At 42.5% G+C, this 18,593-nt stretch overlaps 1 protein-coding gene across 2 annotated transcripts in view; it reads right to left on the bottom strand.

Annotated features, from left to right (window-relative positions):
• The window catches only part of OTUD7A (OTU deubiquitinase 7A), a 162,923-nt gene that overhangs the window by 23,457 nt on the left and 120,873 nt on the right, over nt 1-18,593 (bottom strand). The gene's annotated exons all lie outside the window — the stretch shown is intronic.

The following is an 18,593-nucleotide window of genomic DNA, read 5'->3' as shown; positions in this document are numbered from 1 at the left end:
AGTGGGTGGCCACATTGGGGCTGGTTCTCTAGGGGGTTCAGGAGGAATGGAGGCTCCCCCTTGGGCTCATGCCCACATCCAGCAGCTTAGGCTGAAGCTTTACCCTCAGGGCTGCAGGTATGCCTGGGTACATTTGATGGGCTGGTGGGACCACTGCTACCAAGATCTGTGGGCCTTTCTAGGGAATACCCTGACTGAAGAGAGCGGTGAGAAGGCTTCCTTGAGTGAAGCGGAGGGAGTGACAGATTGCCCAACCAAGCCACTTGGACTCTCCCCAGCCTGTCCCCTGGCTCTTGTCTGAGGCTCAGGGAGAGAGCAGGCTCCAAAATCTGCATCACTCAGGACTCTAGGACATGGGCAGAGGACTGTAGCCTTGATATCCTCAACAACCAGGCTGCCCCAAAGGGAAGAAGCGTGGACAGGGGAGAGCCAGTGCCCCCAGCTTGATGGAGCCTCTGGGGCACTTGAAGGTAGAGGGTGCTCTGAATTAACTGAGGGTGATCTCTGATGACTGGAGTAGGTAGGGGTGAGAGTTAGCAAGTGTGACCCACTTGAGGATTCCAGGGTGGGGCTGCCTGGGGGAAGGGCTCTGTGTGCACAGCCTGTGGTCAACTGCTTGAGTGGCTTCTAGAACAAAGGCTCTGCATCCCCAGGGATGCCTCACAATCACCTTGGAGTTTTGTTGTTATTGCACCTGAGGTTTTTTCTGTTCTTTTTTTTTTTTTTTTGGTGATTCAATATACTTTATTTTAATGCTTAAAAAAATGGCAATACCCAAAAGCTCACAAAAAAGTTGGATAATTTTTTTTTTTCCTTTTGGACCATTTGAAAGTAGATTATCAGCCTGAAATCCCATCACCCTGGTAGAACTTTGTGTGCATTTCCTGTGAACAAGGTTACGTTTCTATGATACATACTCCTGTGTAACCATCAGACTCTGGAATTCATCTAATCACGAATGCACTGATGCATGTGATCCCGGTTAAAGACCCTAGTCACCATGTGCCAGCTGCCCCAGCAAGGCCTTTGAAATAAAAGCTCCAGCTCTGGACGGTGTGCTGTATTCATCTGTAGTGTCTCTTTAGCTTGTCTCTGAAGCTCTGTCTTCAGTTTGGAACATTCCTCAGGGTACTTGACTTTTAGGACCTGGGCTGTTTTGAAGACCACAGGCCTGGTATTATGTAGAATGTTCATTTATTGTTGTTTAGTCACTAAGTCGTGTCTGACTCTGTGATCCCATGGACTGCAGCATGCAAGGCTTCCCTGTCCTTTGCTATCCCCTGGAGTTCGCTCAAACTCATGTCCTTTGAGTCAGTGATGCCATTCAACCATCTCATCCTCTGTCACCCACTTCTGCTCCTGCCCTCAATCTTTCCCAGGGTCTTTTCTAGTGAGTTGGCTCTTCACATCAAGTGGCCAATGTATTAGAGCTTCAGCTTCAGCATCAGTCCTTCCAATGAATATTCAGAGTTGATTCCCTTTAGGATTCACTGCTTTGATCTCCCGGCTGTCCAAGGGACTCTCAAGAGTCTTCTCTGGCACCACAGTTCGAAAGCACCAACTCTTTTGTGCTCAGCCTTTTTTACAGTCCAACTCTCATATCCGTACATGACTAATGGAAAAATCACAGCTTTGACAAGATGGACCTTTGTTGGCAAATTAATGTCTCTGCTTTTTAATATGCTGTCTAGGTTGGTCATAACTTCTCTTCCAAGGAGCAAGTGTGTTTTAATTTCATGACTGTAGTCACCATCTGCAGTGATCTTGGAGCCCAAGAAAATAAATCTGCCTCTATCTCCACTTTTTCCTCCATTTGCCATGAAGTGATGGGACTGGATGCCGTGATCTTTGTTTTTGACTATTGAGCTTTAAGCTAGTTTTCTCACTCTCCTCTTTCACCCTCATCAAGATGCACTTTAGTTCTCCTTCACTTTCTGCCATTAGAGTGGTACCATCTGCATATCTGAGGTTGGTGATATTTCTCCCGGCAATCTTGATGTCCGTGGTCTGGGTTTGTATTTTCTCACGATCAGAGCAGACTGGCTTATGATGCATCCTTTTAGTGGCATCCAGTCGGGTGGCCTGGCGTCAACTGGATCCCTCTCGGGGCCATCAGCCAGGCTCCCCTTGCAGAGCTGCTCACTTCCCATCCATAATTAATAAGCATTTTATGGGAAGGAACTTGGAACCTATAGACATATTCTACTCCTCACCAAGCCTTGATACCATTTATTGATATCAGTCTAGATTCTGGGCTTTTATTTGATTCAGTGGGCTATAACCCATCAGTGTGATTATTCTAATGCTCAGATACCCACCCGGTCACTGGAGCTCTTTCAAGTGGGATCTATGGCTATGTGACAGCCTCTGTCACTATTTAGGGCACATCCTTGCTTTTCAGCAGGAGGAGGTGGTCCAGGTTGTGAACTAAAAATGTTGCCTGCCGTATCAGTAAACAAAGGGTGTTGCAGCCATCAGTCATTATAGCTGCCCCCACGGTGAGCCCTGAGTAAACTCAGGATGAAAGCAGGATGCCCCCCAACAGTCTAGCAGTCAGCTGCTGCAGCCACCCCCCTCTTCCCGGTGATACACCCCAAGTGGACTTAGGATGAGCAAACACAGGATACTGGCCCTAGAGAGCTGAGGTGCACATCAAAGCAATCCGTGAGCCAGACTCTCGCATCTCCCCCCGCAAAAGCACTACCTTCCTTAGAGGTTTGGTAATCTTTTGATGTTGACTACTTGGTCTTTGTTACAAAAAACGCCTATATCCTGGTTCACCTACTTCCCTCTTAGAGCAATCTCTTCGAGCTCTCTGAGGGGCTGTGTCCCAGGCTTAAGTCCTCAGTTTTGTCCACTGAATAAACCATCTCTCTCAACTGTTAGGTTGTATATATTTTTCAGTCAAGAAGATTCATCTTGTATCTCCTCTGCCTCAGCCCTGGATTTAGCCATTTCTGGTTTTTTTCAAATGGTGGATAATGGTGTTTAGAAGCCAAAATATGATTATTGCTAATGTCACTTCCCCTAGACTCACTAAATAGAGCTGGGAGACGTGTGTGTGTTTGTACTCTCACATGAATACACAAACATTTTCATCTATCTATCCATGTATTATCTATCTATCTATCCATTATCTATCTATTTACCTATCTGTCATCTATCTATCCATCCATTACCCATCTATCTGAAACTTTCAGTCCCCTGATACTGCTCATTCCAGTCTAACACCCCAGAGTTCATTCTACTTCTAACTCCTTTCTCCAAATCTCCACCAGTGATGTTGCCCTTCCCCTGAGTTGCCCTCTTCACTCCATCTGACTCTGACACTCTGGCCTTGGTCCTCTGTGTCCTGCCATCCCACACCCTGCCCACTGCAGATGCTCATATTGCTTTGATGAACCTTACGGATTTAGGACTGAATTTTTCAGGGAAGGAAGGGACACAAAAGAGAAGCATGTTAAAACATACACACGCCGAGTCTAACACAATGTCACACGCATATCCATGCATGCACGCATGCTTCGGTCCATCCATCCATGCATGCATATTCTCACCCATCCATGAACACATGCATTCATCCCTCTGTTCATCCATCTGTCCATCCGCCCACCCACCTGTCTGTCCATCCGTCCCAGATCTGTGCTAGGGTCGGGGAATGTGGTTGCACCACCTACATCCGCAAGCCTCATAGCTGGACACAGGCAGCAGTGATGGGGGTGCAAGCCCAACTGGAAGAGGGTTATGGAGATGAGCCTAAAGCAGAGCAAATCCTGTCTTGGTGTTGAACATGAGAGCCAAAGGTCAACTGTGATTCTGCTCAGTGGCCCAGAAGGTGGAAGAAAGTGTCCCAGCTCCACCCTGGGGGCAGCTGGAGAAACTCCAAGTCCTTCCCTACTTGCTCCAGCTCCTTGCTCCCAGGGCACAGGGAGCAGGTTTGAGCTGGGGGTGGGTCCTCATTCTGTGCTCTCCCCTCAGCACCACTGCCATGACCTTCTGCTTCTGGAGCCTCAGCAAATATTCCTGCTCATTGAATGCAGGCTGGGAATTTGGCATGACGACTCCTCAGGCTCCTCTGAGGTGCAAATGGGCAAACGGGAGAAGACTTTGGAACAGTGACCTGTGTGTGTGAGTTACTGTGACTGAGCCTGCTGGTAGAAATCAGCTCCAGCAAAGCCAGTCCTGAATACTCAAGTCCACTTCTCATCCCAAGACTTCGCATCAACTTCCTGTGAGTTGACTGAGCAATGCTAGATGCGGGATTGTAAACAGAATCTTGCCTCTGGGAAAAGACACCTAACATCCCTAAAACACTTAGTTATTGGTTAAGAAGACTAACATGCAATGAAACTGCTTTGTGCTCACACTTGGGTGTGTCTGAGAGCTTCCTCACAGGCCAGAGGCCACAACAAATGTGTTCCCTTTACTTCAGTGTGTACCTGGGGAGGGGGGATCAGGAGCACAGGGACACCCACCCATCAGTGAAAACCCCCTGAGAAAGATGGGTTCCCTCAGCAGAGGCGGTAGGACCAAGACACAAGGATGGTGGAGCAAGTCCAGATGGCGCTGAAGCTGGTGGCAGGAATGAAAAGGTACAGTGCAGATTCGGGGATGTCCTGGCTTAAATGGCAGTAACAACCTTAGAGGGCATCCCAGCAAGAGCCCATGTCATCGACAAGGAATCTAGTCTGGGCAGTCAGTGGGGTCTTGCCCAAGGGAAGTCACCCGGCCACACAGAGGGGCAGCTTGGGTGCAGCCCCCCCAGGACACGTTCCCTATCGCCCTCCCCAAGGTGGGGTGTCCACACCTCCTATTTTGCTCAGGGAAGTCCTCAGAAGAAATGGAGTAGCCATCATGGTCAACAAAAGAGTCCAAAATGCAGTACTTGGATGCAATCTCAAAAACGACAGAATGATCTCTGTTTGTTTCCAAGGCAAACCATTCAATATCACAGTAATCCAAGTCTATGCCCCAACCAGTAACGCTGAAGAAGCTGAAGTTGAACGGTTCTATGAAGACCTACAAGACCTTTTAGAACTAACACCCAAAAAAGATGTTCTGTTCATTACAGGGGACTGGAATGCAAAAGTAGGAAGTCAAGAAACACATGGAGTAATGGGCAAATTTGGCTTTGGAATGCGGAATGAAGCAGGGCAAATACTAATAGAGTTTTGCCAAGAAAATGCACTGGTCATAGCAAACACCTTCTTCCAACAACACAAGAGGAGACTCTACACATGGACATCACCAGATGGTCAACACCAAAATCAGATTGATTATATTCTCTGCAGCAAAAGATGGAGAAGCTCTATACAGTCAACAAAAACAAGACCAGGAGCTGACTGTGGCTCAGATCATGAACTCCTTATTACCAAATTCAGACTGAAATTGAAGAAAGCAGGGAAAACCGCTAGACCATTCCGGTATGACCTAAATCAAATCCCTTATGATTATACAGTAGAAGTGAGAAATAGATTTAAGGGCCTAGATCTGATAGATAGAGTGCCTGATGAACTATGGAATGAGGTTCATGACATTGTATAGGAGACAGGGATCAAGACCATCCCCATGGAAAAGAAATGCAAAAAAGCAAAATGGCTGTCTGGGGAACCCTTACAAATAGCTGTGAAAAGAAGAGAAGCGAAAAGCCAAGGAGAAAAGGAAAGATATAAGCATCTGAATGCAGAGTTCCAAAGAATAGCAAGAAGAGATAAGAAAGCCTTCCTCAGCGATCAGTGCAAAGAAATAGAGGAAAAGAACAGAAGGGGAAAGACTAGAGATCTCTTCAAGAAAATTAGAGATACCAAGGGAACATTTCATGCAAAGATGGGCTCGATAAAGGACAGAAATGGTCTGGACCTAACAGAAGCAGAAGATATTAAGAAGAGGTGGAAAGAATACACAGAAGAACTGTACAGAAAAGATCTTCATGACCCGGATAATCACGATGGTGTGATCACTCATCTAGAGCCAGACATCCTGAAATGTGAAGTCAAGTGGGCCTTAGAAAGCATCACTACGAACAAAGCTAGTGGAGGTGATGGAATTCCAGTAGAGCTATTTCAAATCCTGAAAGATGATGCTGTCAAAGTGCTGCACTCAATATGCCAGCAAATGTGGAAAACTCAGCAGTGGCCACAGGACTGGAAAAGGTCAGTTTTCATTCCAATAAAGGCAATGCCAAAGAATGCTCAAACTACCGCACAATTGCACTCATCTCACACACTAGTTAAGTAATGCTCAAAATTCTCCAAGCCAGGTTTCAGCAATACGTGAACCATGAACTTCCTGATGTTCAAGCTGGTTTTAGAAAAGGCAGAGGAACCAGAGATCAAATCACCAACATCTGCTGGATCATGGAAAAAGCAAGAGAGTTCCAGAAAAACATCTATTTCTGCTTTATTGACTATGCCAAAGCCTTTGACTGTGTGGATCACAATAAACTGTGGAAAATTCTGAGATAGGAATCCCAGACCACCTGACCTGCCTCTTGAGAAATCTGTATGCAGGTCAGGAAGCAACAGTTAGAACTGGACATGGAACAACAGACTGGTTCCAAATAGGAAAAGGAGTACGTCAAGGCTGTATATCGTCACCCTGCTTATTTAATTTCTATGCAGAGTACATCATGAGAAACGCTGGATTGGAAGAAACACAAGCTGGAATCAAGACTGCCGGGAGAAATATCAATAACCTCAGATATGCAGATGACACCACCCTGATGGCAGAGAGTGAAGAGGAGCTAAAAAGCCTCTTGATGAAAGTGAAAGAGGAGAGCGAAAAAGTCGGCTTAAAGCTCAACATTCAAAAAATGAAGATCATGGCATCTGGTCCCATCAGTTCATGGGAAATAGATGGGGAAACAGTGGAAACAGTGTCAGACTTTATTTTTTGGGGCTCCAAAATCACTGCAGACGGTGATCGCAGCCATGAAATTAAAAGATGCTTACTCCTTGGAAGAAAAGTTATGAGCAACCTAGACAGTATATTCAAAAGCAGAGATATTACTTTGCTGACTAAGGTCCTTCTAGTCAAGGCTATGGTTTTTCCAGTAGTCATGTATGGATGTGAGAGTTGGACTGTGAAGAAGGCTGAGCACCAAAGAATTAGTGCTTTTGAACTGTGGTGTTGGAGAAGACTCTTGAGAGTCCCTTGGACTGCAAGGAGATCCAACCAGTCCATTCTGAAGGAGATCAGCCCTGGGATTTCTTTGGAAGGAATGATGCTAAAGCTGAAACTCCAGTACTTTGGCCACCTCATGGGAAGAGTTGACTCACTGGAAAAGACTCTGATGCTGGGAGCGATTGGGGGCAGAAGGAGAAGGGGATGACTGAGGATGAGATGGCTGGATAGCATCACTGACTCAATGGACGCGAGTCTGAGTGAACTCCGGGAGTTGGCGATGGACAGGGAGGCCTGGTGTGCTGCGATTCATGGGGTCGCAAAGAGTCGGACACGACTGAGCGACTGGACTGAACTGAACTGAATGGCCGGTGGCCACTCTCACTCTCCACAATGTACCAATTTAGATAAGTTGTATAGTTACCCGCATCCATGGCGATTCTCTTTGTGACATAGTTATCTGTATCCTGTGTACCCTCTCATCTGAAAATAAAAGCACACATGGATGGACCTAGAGATGATAATACTAAGTAAAGTCAAGTCAGAGAGAGAAAGACAAATACTATATGATATCACTTATCTGTGGAATCTAAAAAATTGATACAAATGAACTTGTTACAAAACAGACCCATAGACATAGGAAGCAAACTTATGGTTGCCAAAGGGGAAAGGTATTGGAAGGGATAAATTTGGAGTCTGGGACTAGCAGATACACACTACTATATATAAAAATATAAACAACAAAGTCCTATGATATAGCACAGGAAACTATACTTAGTATCTTATAATCTTGTAATGGAAAAGAATCTGAAAAAGAATATGTATATATGTGCAACTGAATCACTTTGCTGTACACCTGAAACCAATACAATATTGTAAATCAACTATATTCCAATAAAACACTTGAAAAATACAAGCACATATGTGTTTGTGTGTGCATACACACATATACAGGACTATGAATATATGTCCATATCTAGCTTCTACATAAAACCCTCCTCACCACCTGTAGGTGAAAGGCAGGGTACTCCATGGACTTTGCCGTCCCTTGCTTCTCCTAAGGGTCATCCCAGAGAGGCCTGTGCCATAGTATGCGGGTCTCCTCCCCTCCCATAGCTGCACAGCACTCGTTATGCGTCAGTGAAAACACTGTTGCCTGCCACGTCCGTAAACAGAGAATGCCACAGCCACCAAGCCATCACCTTACAGCTGCCTGGATGGCGAACTCGGAGGGAACTCAGGATGGACAGGATGCCCACCATCAAACCAACAGATGCTGCACACACCCCCGATGGTGCACCCGGAGGACACTAAGGATGAGAAAGCCCAGGATACTGGCCCCGGGTAGCTGAGGTGCATATCAAAGGAATAACTTCAGGGAGCCCAGACTCTTGCCCTTTCCCAATACACGGAAAAGCACCGCACTTCCTAACTTCAGATGCTGCTTTTCCTTAATTAACTGTAATCTTCTGATGCTCTGACTACTTGGTCTGTGTTGTGAAAACTCCCACGTGGCTCTTCCCTTACCTCTTTGGAGCCGTCCTTTGAGCTATCTGAGAGGCTACCTCCTGGGCTTAGGCCCTCAGTTTTGCTTGCTAAATAAAACAGAATTCTCAACATTTGTGCTGTGCACTTTTTCCAGTTGACGCATATGTGTCACTGGCAGCATTTCTGCCAGTGGTGGGGCTTGACCCCTTCTCCTGGGCAGGTTTGGAGCCATGAGGACACGTAGATGGAGAGGGAGCTGAATGGGGGAGTCAGCCTGAGGGGCTCACAGGGGCTGAGGCCAGCCAGTGCCCTGTGGCGGGCCTCTGTATCTGGTCAGGGACTGTGCCTGCCCAGATGGGCAGCTTTTCAAAAAGATTTCCTAAGGCACCACAGTGTAGGCAGCCAGGACCTTGCGAACAGTTACGGTCTGGGGACCCAGGACGGAAGGATGGTGGCACTCTGAGGGGACCAAGAGGGTCTCGGGCTCTGACAAGGAGTTTTTCAATAGTGGTCAAGGTGGCCTGGGGGTGAGGACTCATCTCACTGCCTAAAATGAAGAAGCTGGGGTCACTTGTGTGGCAAATACTTACTGAGTGCCTGCTGTAGGGATAGACAGCACTGTTGCTGGGTGTGTGTCTATGTGGATGTTCATGTGTACACATGTATGCAGGTCTCAGTGGCAGAGACAGATAATTAACAGATGATGAAACAAGAAAAATTATTAGATGTTAATAATCATGGTGGTAAATGGGGGCTTCTTTAAACAGGAAGGTCAGAGAAGGCTCCTGACAGATGAAGCGACAGCTTCCCTCATATTTTCAATAAGCAATGTCTTTAAGAAATTTGAATGGATTCCGGATTTGCAAATGTGAGAACTTGTTAGGCAAACAGTCTTCCTGCTTGGTTCACTGACAGAAGTCAAAGAACCTTGAGGAATATTTGCAAGAATGCCTCCTTTGCCACAACAGGCCAAGCCCTGACCCCGGAGTGCCAGTCTGAGGGGCGAGTACCTCCCAGCAGCAGCAAGCCACTCAGGTTTCCTTAAAAGACTGAATTAAGGGACTTCCCTGGTGGTCCAGTGGCTAGGACTCCGTGCTCGCAATGCAGGAAGCCTGGGTTTGATCCCTGATCAGGGAAGTAGATCCCATAAGCCACAACGAAAGATCCTGCATGCCACACCTAAGACCTGGTGCAGCCAAATAAAAATAAATGTAAAAGAGACTGACAAGTTCATATCTCTGAGACTGTACATTAGGAAACCATTTAAGAGTCTAGCTATTTCTGAAAAAGCCCAATAAAAAAGAAAAGTAGCAAACATACTATGAAATTATGTAGCACAGAAATGAAACTGTGGAACATCAGGAGAAGGCAAAGGCACCCCACTCCAGTACTCTTGCCTGGAAAATCCCATGGACAGAGGAGCCTGGTGGGCTGCAGTCCATGGGGTTGCTAAGAGATGGACACAACTGAGCGACTTCCCTTTCACTTTTCACTTTCATGCTTTGGAGAAGGAAATGGCAACCCACTCCAGTGTTCTTGCCTGGAGAATCCCAGGGACGGGGGAGCCTGGTGGGCTGCCATCTATGGGGCTGCACAGAGTCGGACACGATTGCTGCGACTCAGCAGCAGCAGCAGTTGCACAATGAGCAGCGCACTGGGACAGTGCAGGCCTGGGACGTCAGTCACTCAGTGGGGGCTGCCCAAGAGCCCTCGAAAAAGCCCCCCTCCCTGTCTCATTTCCTCTTTGTTCCAACAGCCTCTCAGGCTCCATAACCTGTCTCATCCAATGGAGAAAAAGTAAGCTATTGCTTTCTAAAAGGTTAAAGAACAAAACTGATTATTTTCATCACAAATTTCAGGATAAGCTGTTGATTCTTGCTCTTCATGCCTGATTTGCGTCATCTGCATGACTGTGCATCATGGTGTTCTGATTTGATAAGAGTGTAGGTTTATGCTGGCAGTCAGGTTCAAGTTCAGATCCTGGCTCTGTCCCTTCCAGGCTGAGGGATGCTGAGAGCTGATTTAATTTCCTGAATCTCAGTTTTCTGCCATTGGTGATGATAATGATAGCTTCATAGCCCTGCTCGATACAGATCATATTGTAACATGTGTGTGCTCAGTAGATGACATAGCTCTAATTCCTATCAGATGCTGCTGTCCTTCCCCATCTCCAGCGAATCTTGATCCCCTAAGAAGGCCAGCCTTCCCTGCTCCAGATCCCAGTCAAAGGCTGTGTGGGAGAATGGTGTGAGCACTCATCCCAAGAGGGCTGACCTTTGCTCCCTGGCTCCTAACAGGTCAAGTCTGGGCACTGGTGTCATGGGCCCCAGGCAGGAATGTCTCCCCTGGGGTGTGTGTGGAGGCACATGTGCTCAGCACCACACCTGCTGGTCCTGGATTGGCTCTGTTGGTACACGCAGCTCCATCTGGCCAGCACTGAGCTACGGTTTGGAAGAGAATCAAAAAGGAGGATTGGGTTGGCTGCACCAACAGGATGTTGCAATGTGAAGGAGAGACAATATAAAACATACATGAACCCTTCGTGAGCAGGGGCACAGGACAGGGCTAGGTATATAGCAGCACATTATGGCTGCAAGACAGAAAAGGGAGTCCCAGGGAACAAGAAAGTGCCTGGAAGATTATAAAACAGGAAGGACTTCAGAAAACAATCCCATAAGGTTGTTTATGAACTCCTGGACTCCTCTTTCTTCAACTCTGGGCTGGGCGAGTATCAATCTGATCTGCCCTAATCAGTACACCAAAGGTCCTGAGGAATTACTGAATAGACTCCTGCTCAGGTTACAGATTGTGTAACGTGTGGCTTAGGCAAATAGGACAGCAAAGGCTTTGAAAACCACAGCCCAGAGAAGGCAGGTTGAAATTTACAGTGTGAACCTACCTGCTTAACATGAAAAGTCAAGATTTTTCATAGATTATTAACAAGACTCAGAGTCTTGTAATATCCAAAACGTCCAGGATGCAATCCAAATGTCCTTGCCACGTGAAGAACCACAAAAATTCCCCATTTTCCCAGGAAGAGAACGGTCAAAAGACTACCAACTCTGAGTTGGTAGATGTCAGAATTATCTGACAAACATTTTAAAGAAGTTATTGTGCAAATGCTCCAATCAGTGATGGAAATGTTAGAAATTAAATATACAGTAATTGGAAGAAAAAATTCACTGAGTGGACTCAATAGTGGATTGGGGATGAGAGAGAATAAGAGTCAGTAAAATTTGAAGACAGATCAACAGATGGCCCAATCTGAAGAAGAAGGAGAAGAAAAGATTGACAAAAGGAGAATTTCAGTGACTTCAGACAGTATCAAAAGTGTAATACTCATGTCATCAGAGTTCCAGAAGGAGAAAGAGTACAGAGCCCTGAAAAAGAAAAAGAAAAACAAAAAACAAATATTTGAAGAAATAATGACTGAAAGCTTCCTAAACTGGGCAAAACTTCAGACCTATAGATTTAAGAAGCTCAGACTAATGAGGATAAACCTAAAGAAACCCCTGGCCAGACACAACAAAATCAAATTGTTGAAACCTAAGGACAGAGGAAAACTGCTGAAAGCAGCCAGATGAAAAGTGATATGCTGAACAGGGGAATAGTAAGTCAAGTGACTATAGATTTCTCATCAGGAGAAGAAGGAGAAACAAGATTTTTAAAGTGCTGCAAGAAAAGGATGATAAACAACTGATAGAATTCTATATCCGTTAAAAATATCCTTCAGGTATAAAGGTGAAATAAACATATTCTCAGATGAAGAATAAGTAATGGAATTCACAACCAGAAAGTCTCCCTAAAAATTAAAAGAAAATATTTGGATTGAAAGAAAATGATGCCAGAAAAATGTTGGAACATCAGAAATGAAGGAAGCACAACAGAAATAGTCATGATTTGTATACATATAATAGAGTATCCTTTTCCTCTTGAGTTCTTTAATATAGATTTGAAGATCCACATTAAAAATATTATATTGGCTGATGGGGTATTTAAAGTATGTAGATGAAATACATAAGAAAACGATACCATAAAGGAGAGAATAAGGGAGCTATTTGGTAGCAAGGATTTTGAATTGCACTTGAATTCCAAAAGGGATTGCTTAAAATATGTATATTGTAATTACTTGAGCCACCACTTAAAAACTCTATGAAAAGATGTTAAAATCATAAAAATTAAATTAAAATAGAATCTTAAAAATTCAAATAACTGAAACAAGGAAAGGGGAACAGAGGAACAAAAAACACAATGGGAAAAAGCAAACAAATAATAAAACAGGAGACCAAAACTCAAACAGATCAATAATTACATTAAATACAGATTATATAAATGTAGCAGTTAATAGAAATTGTTACAGTCAATAATACCTATTTGCTGTGTTAAAGAAACTCACTGTAAATATAATGATACAGGTAGGTTAAAGATAAAAGGATGGAAAATTACAGATCATAAAAAATTTAATCAAGATCAATTTCAAGAAGCTTTATCAATATCAGGCAAAGTAGACTTCAGACCAAAGAAAACTGCCTCAGATAAAAAGAGATATTATACAATGATCAAAGGATAAATTCAGAAAGAAGGTGGAATAGTCCTAAATGAATGTGGATTTAACAATAAGACTTCAAAATACTTAGAAGAAATAGAAACAGCCATAAGTATAATTGCAGGGCTCTAAACTTCTCTCGCAGTAGCTGAAAGAACAAGTAGACAGAAAATCAGCAAGGGTATAGAAAATCTGAACAAAACCATCAATCGACTGGATCTAACGGACATTAGCAGAACATTTTATCCAACAAGTACAGAATACACATCTTTTTAAAATGCACAGGGAATATTCACAAAGACAGACAATACGCTCACTCCTTCACAAAACTGAAGGCATTTAAAATAATTTAAATCATACCAATTACGTTCTCAGATCATAATGCAATTAAACTAGAATCAGTAAAGAAAGACAGCAAAGCCACGTTACACAACAGACTTTTAGAAAATTCAGTAGTCAAAGAGAAAATCTCAAGGGAAATTAGAAAATATTTTAAACAATGAAAATAAAAATGCAACCTATCAACATTTGTTATACACAGCTAAGCAGCTCTTAAGAGGGAAATTTATAGTCCCCAAATACATATATTACAAAAAAAAAATCTCATATCAATAATCTAAGCTTTCACCTGAATAAAGTAGAAAAATCAGTGCAATATACCTAAAGCAAACAGAATGAGCCGAAACTCTAAAGGTAAGAACAGAGACCAATGAAATTTAAATCTAAAAACCAACAGGGACTAGCAATTAAGCCAAAATTGGTTCTTTTAAATGATCAATAAAATTGACAGAACTTTAACAATGCAGATCAAAAAAAAAAAAGAGAGAGAGAGACAGAAAGAAGAAAAGACACTAACTGCTGAATCTGAAAAGAAAGGGCATATCACTAAAGTCGCCCTGAGGTATTAAGTTACAAAAGGGAAAATTATAAACAATACTATGCACATAAATTCAACAACTTTGATGAAATGGAACAATTTCTCAAAATAACAAGCTACCCAAAACTACTTATTTCTATTTTCTATAACTGTTAAAGAGGCTAAATTTATAGTTAATACACTTCTGTAAAGGCAGTATCTGATTGCAGATGAATTTACAGATTTTGTGAATCTACCAAACATTTAAAGAAAAAGTATCACCAATTATATACAATTTACTGGAAAAAATAGAGGGCTGTATGTGTGTGTGTGTGTTTGTGTACATGCACATAGGTATGCTCAGTCATGTCCGACTCCTTGCAATCCCATGGACTATAGCCCACGAGGCTCCTCTGCCCATAGAACTTTCCAGACAAGAATACTGGAATGGGGTGCCACTCCTTTCTTCTGGGATCTTTCCAACCCAGGGACTGAAGCAGCGTCTCTTAGGCCTCCTCCACTGGCAGGTAGATTCTTTTACCGCTAGAGCCACTGGGAAGCCCTAAAGGAGACATAATTGTCTCCAACTTGTTTATGAGACTAGCATTACACTGGGACCTGAATTAGACAAAGACAGCAGCACAGAAACAGAAAACTATATTCAATAACCTCCACGGCAATGGATACAAAAATTCTCAACATAATATTGCCAAATTGAAATAGCAAAAGAAAACCTTTTAATACACCAAGAGAAAGTGGAATTAAACCCTGGAATGCAATGATTCCCTGCAATGAAATCCCTGGTTCAACATTAAAATATCATCCAACGTAACCTACCATATTAATGTCTAAAGAAGAAAAAAATCCACATGATCATATTAACTGATGTAGAAATGTATTTGATAAAATTCAACATTCATTAATGACAGAAATTCTCAACAACAAAAAATACAAGGAAACTTCCTCAATCTGATAAAAATACCTACTAAAAATCTATAACAAATATCTTACTGGTGAAAGATTTCTGACTAAGAGTGATAACCAGGGAAGCGTTTCCTCTCCATCATGTATGCTCAACATCATACTAGAAATTCTAGTTAGTGCAATAAGAAAAAGAAATAAAAGGCATAGAGATTAGAAAGGAAGAAATAAACCTACCCCAACTCACTGATTATATGACTATCTGTAGAAAATCCCAAGGAATCTAAAAACCTCTTAGCACTGATATATGAGTTTAGTAACATCACAGAATACAAAGTCACAAATATCAGTAACTAGCAATAACTAGCAATGAATAATTGCAGACCCAAATGAAAACACATACACATGTGCATGTGTGTGTGTGCGTGCACACACACACACAATCATTTACAATAGCTTCAAATGAAATATTCAGGTATATATCAGATGGCGATTGCAGCCATGAAATTAAAAGACGTTTACTCCTTGGAAGGAAAGTTATGACCAACCTAGACAGCATATTCAAAAGCAGAGACATTACTTTGCCAACAAAGATCCGTCTAGTCAAGGCTATGGTTTTTCCAGTGGTCATGTATGGATGTGAGAGTTGGACTGTGAAGAAAGCTGAGTGCCAAAGAATTGATGCTTTTGAACTATGGTGTTGGAGAAAACTCTTGAGAGTCTCTTGGACTGCAAGGAGATCCAACCAGTCCATCCTAAAGGAGATCAGTCCTGGGTGTTCATTGGAAGGACTGATGATAAAGCTGAAACTCCAATACTTCAGCCACCTGGTGCGAAGAGTTGGCTCACTGGAGGCAGGAGGAGAAGGGGATGATGGCAGGAGGAGAAGGGGATGACAGAGGATAAGATGGCTGGATGGCATCACGGACTCGATGGATGTGAGTCTGAGTGAACTCCGGGAGATGGTGATGGACAGGGAGGCCTGGCGTGCTGCGATTCATGGGGTCGCAAAGAGTCAGACACGACTGAGCGACTGAACTGAACTGAAACATGTATACAACGTTTATGCAGAGAATTATAAAATGCTAATAAAACAAATCAAAGAAGATTTAAATATATGAAGATGCATACTGTGTCTACCTAATACATGGAAAAAGATGTGTAAGTACATTCAACATTGTAAAGTTCATGTATAGACTTCATGTAATACCAATAAGAATCCTGGCAGAATATTTTTCAGATATAGACAAGCTGATTCTATATATCTGTATGGGAAAGCAAAAAAAAAAAAAGACCAGAAATATTGAAAAAGGAGAATAAAGTTGGAGTGATGCTACCTAATTTTAAGACTTATTATAAAAGTGATACTGTCAAAAGGACAGGTGCATATTTCAATGGAACATAATACAGAATCTCCCACCAACAAAAATCTCCCAAACCCACATAAATATTGCCTATAGGTATTTGAAAAACGTAAAAGCAATTCAATGATGAAAGAATAGTCTTTTCAAGAAATGATATTGGAAAGTCAGACATTCATTCTAAATAAATGAAACCCTGATCTGTTCTCCATCATTATAGTTTTGCCTTTTGGATAATGTCATATAAATGAAACCATACATACACTACATAACTTTTTGAGACCTGATCCTTTCATGCAAGTTGTTACATATATCAGTAGTTTGTTTTTAATTCCTGAATTGTATTTCATAATATACTATTTTTTTTAATCAAAGGACATTTGAGTTGTTTCCAGTTTGGGGCAATTATGAATGCAACTTCTATAAACATTTTACATAGAACTTTGTGTGAACACAGATTTTCATTTTTGGGGGGCAAATTTTCTCAATCTTGACACTATTGAAATTTCGGACTAGCTGTTTCTTTGTTTGGGGGCCTGTGCTGTGCGCTTTAGAAGGCTTAGCAGCACCCATGGCTTCTACCCAGTAGATTCTAGCAGTATTCAGACTACATTCCAGTTGTGACAATCAAAATATCCCTAAATCTAGCCAAATGTCCCCTGGGGGCAAAATCATTCCTGGTTGAGAACCAGTGCTCTAGGGTAAATACTTAGGAGTAGGACTGCTGGGTCATATGGCAAGCATTTTTAAATTTACAAGAATCTGTCAAGCTGTATTCCAGAGTGGTTGTGTCATTTTTATATCACCAACAATGTGATGTAAAATTTGCTTTGCACTCTCACCAGCACCTGGTATTGCCAGTATAATTTTTTCTGACTTTCTTATAGGTGTGTAGTGGTTTTAATTTTCATTTCCCTAATGGGGTTTACATGGTATTCTTCAAACTGAGAGGGTTCTGGTTTATTCCCTGCCTCCAAAGAGTATAGTGGTTGTTGAAAATTGCTTAAAAATTTAAAGTAATTCCTCTCATTAATTTATCATAGAACTAATGCTTACAAAGGTTTTCAGTATTTGGCAGAGGAGGAAAAGGGAGACCCAGGGAGACTGAGTTGGAAAATACCTTCCTGTACATTCACACAGAAAGATACCTGATGGCAAAGGTTTATTAGTCTGTTGTTAACGAAGGCTGAGATATGAAATGACACTCCCTTGAAACACATCCTGGCACTAGACTAGAAAACAAAGAGGCCTCATTTTATCACCCACAGAAAAGAGCAAGAACCCAGTTCTCTGTAAGAGCAGAAAGAGGCTTCTGAGCTAAGGGGTAGGAGGAGAATCAGGGACCAGGAGACCTGGGAGGCAGGACACCTGAATTTGAACTACAGCTCTTCCACTCAGCAGATTACCCTGGGCAAATAATTTTTATCCTGACTCCAAATTTCCTCATACTTTAAATAAGAATTATAACCTTTATCTCACAGGGTTACAGTGATGACAGAATGAGATAGTGTGTTTGAAAATGCACAGCATGCCTCAGGCAATTAATACATGTTGAGTTAATGAATAGATCTTTTTCAGTCTGTAAAGGTGGAGTAAGAAGTTGGTTGAACATATTTAGTCTTTGGATTTCATATAACTGTTTCACTTCAAATTAGCAAACTTTGAGTGCCAGGAAGTTGATAGCTTTCTGATTTAACACCTTTCACGACATCATTCATATCATGAATTTAAAGAGAATTTATACTCAAACTATCCATGAAGGGTGAGACAGAATAAAGAGAAATTCAGATATGCAAGGATTCAAAAAATTCTATCTGCAGTGTACTCTTTCTTAAGAAGCTATAAAACTTGTCATAGTGTATTCTCTGATAAACTGCAGGGTGCTGGACTCACACAGGTCTTGGTCTGCATCCTAGCTCCACCAGTTACAAACCAGAGGTAAGTCAATTAATCTCTCAGAACATTAGTTTTCCAACATACAAAGGAGGGTGATGCCTAATTTATAAAGTGCAGATAAAGTGTGTGAGGCAGTGGCACTTAGGTAGTATGTAAGGCAGGTAGGTGCCCAGCAGAGGTTCATGGCTTTCTTTCTCCAATCCTCATTGCCCAGCACCATAAGCTATTTTTATGTTCCATTCCTACAGGTCTAGGCTCTGGAGGTCAAGGTGCAGAGTATATATAAACTCTTGGGACATATAAACTCATGGAAGGGATTTGCTCTACAGTCAGAGACTCCTGAAAGCCCCTAGGGCTCCAGCGTTTTCAAGACTCACAGGAATGAATTTCTAAAGGTGGAATA

This window comes from Capricornis sumatraensis, chromosome 19 (genome assembly GCF_032405125.1).
Source record: "Capricornis sumatraensis isolate serow.1 chromosome 19, serow.2, whole genome shotgun sequence".
Classification (NCBI taxonomy): Eukaryota; Metazoa; Chordata; class Mammalia; order Artiodactyla; family Bovidae; genus Capricornis; species Capricornis sumatraensis.
This window is presented reverse-complemented; position numbering and strand designations above follow the sequence as displayed.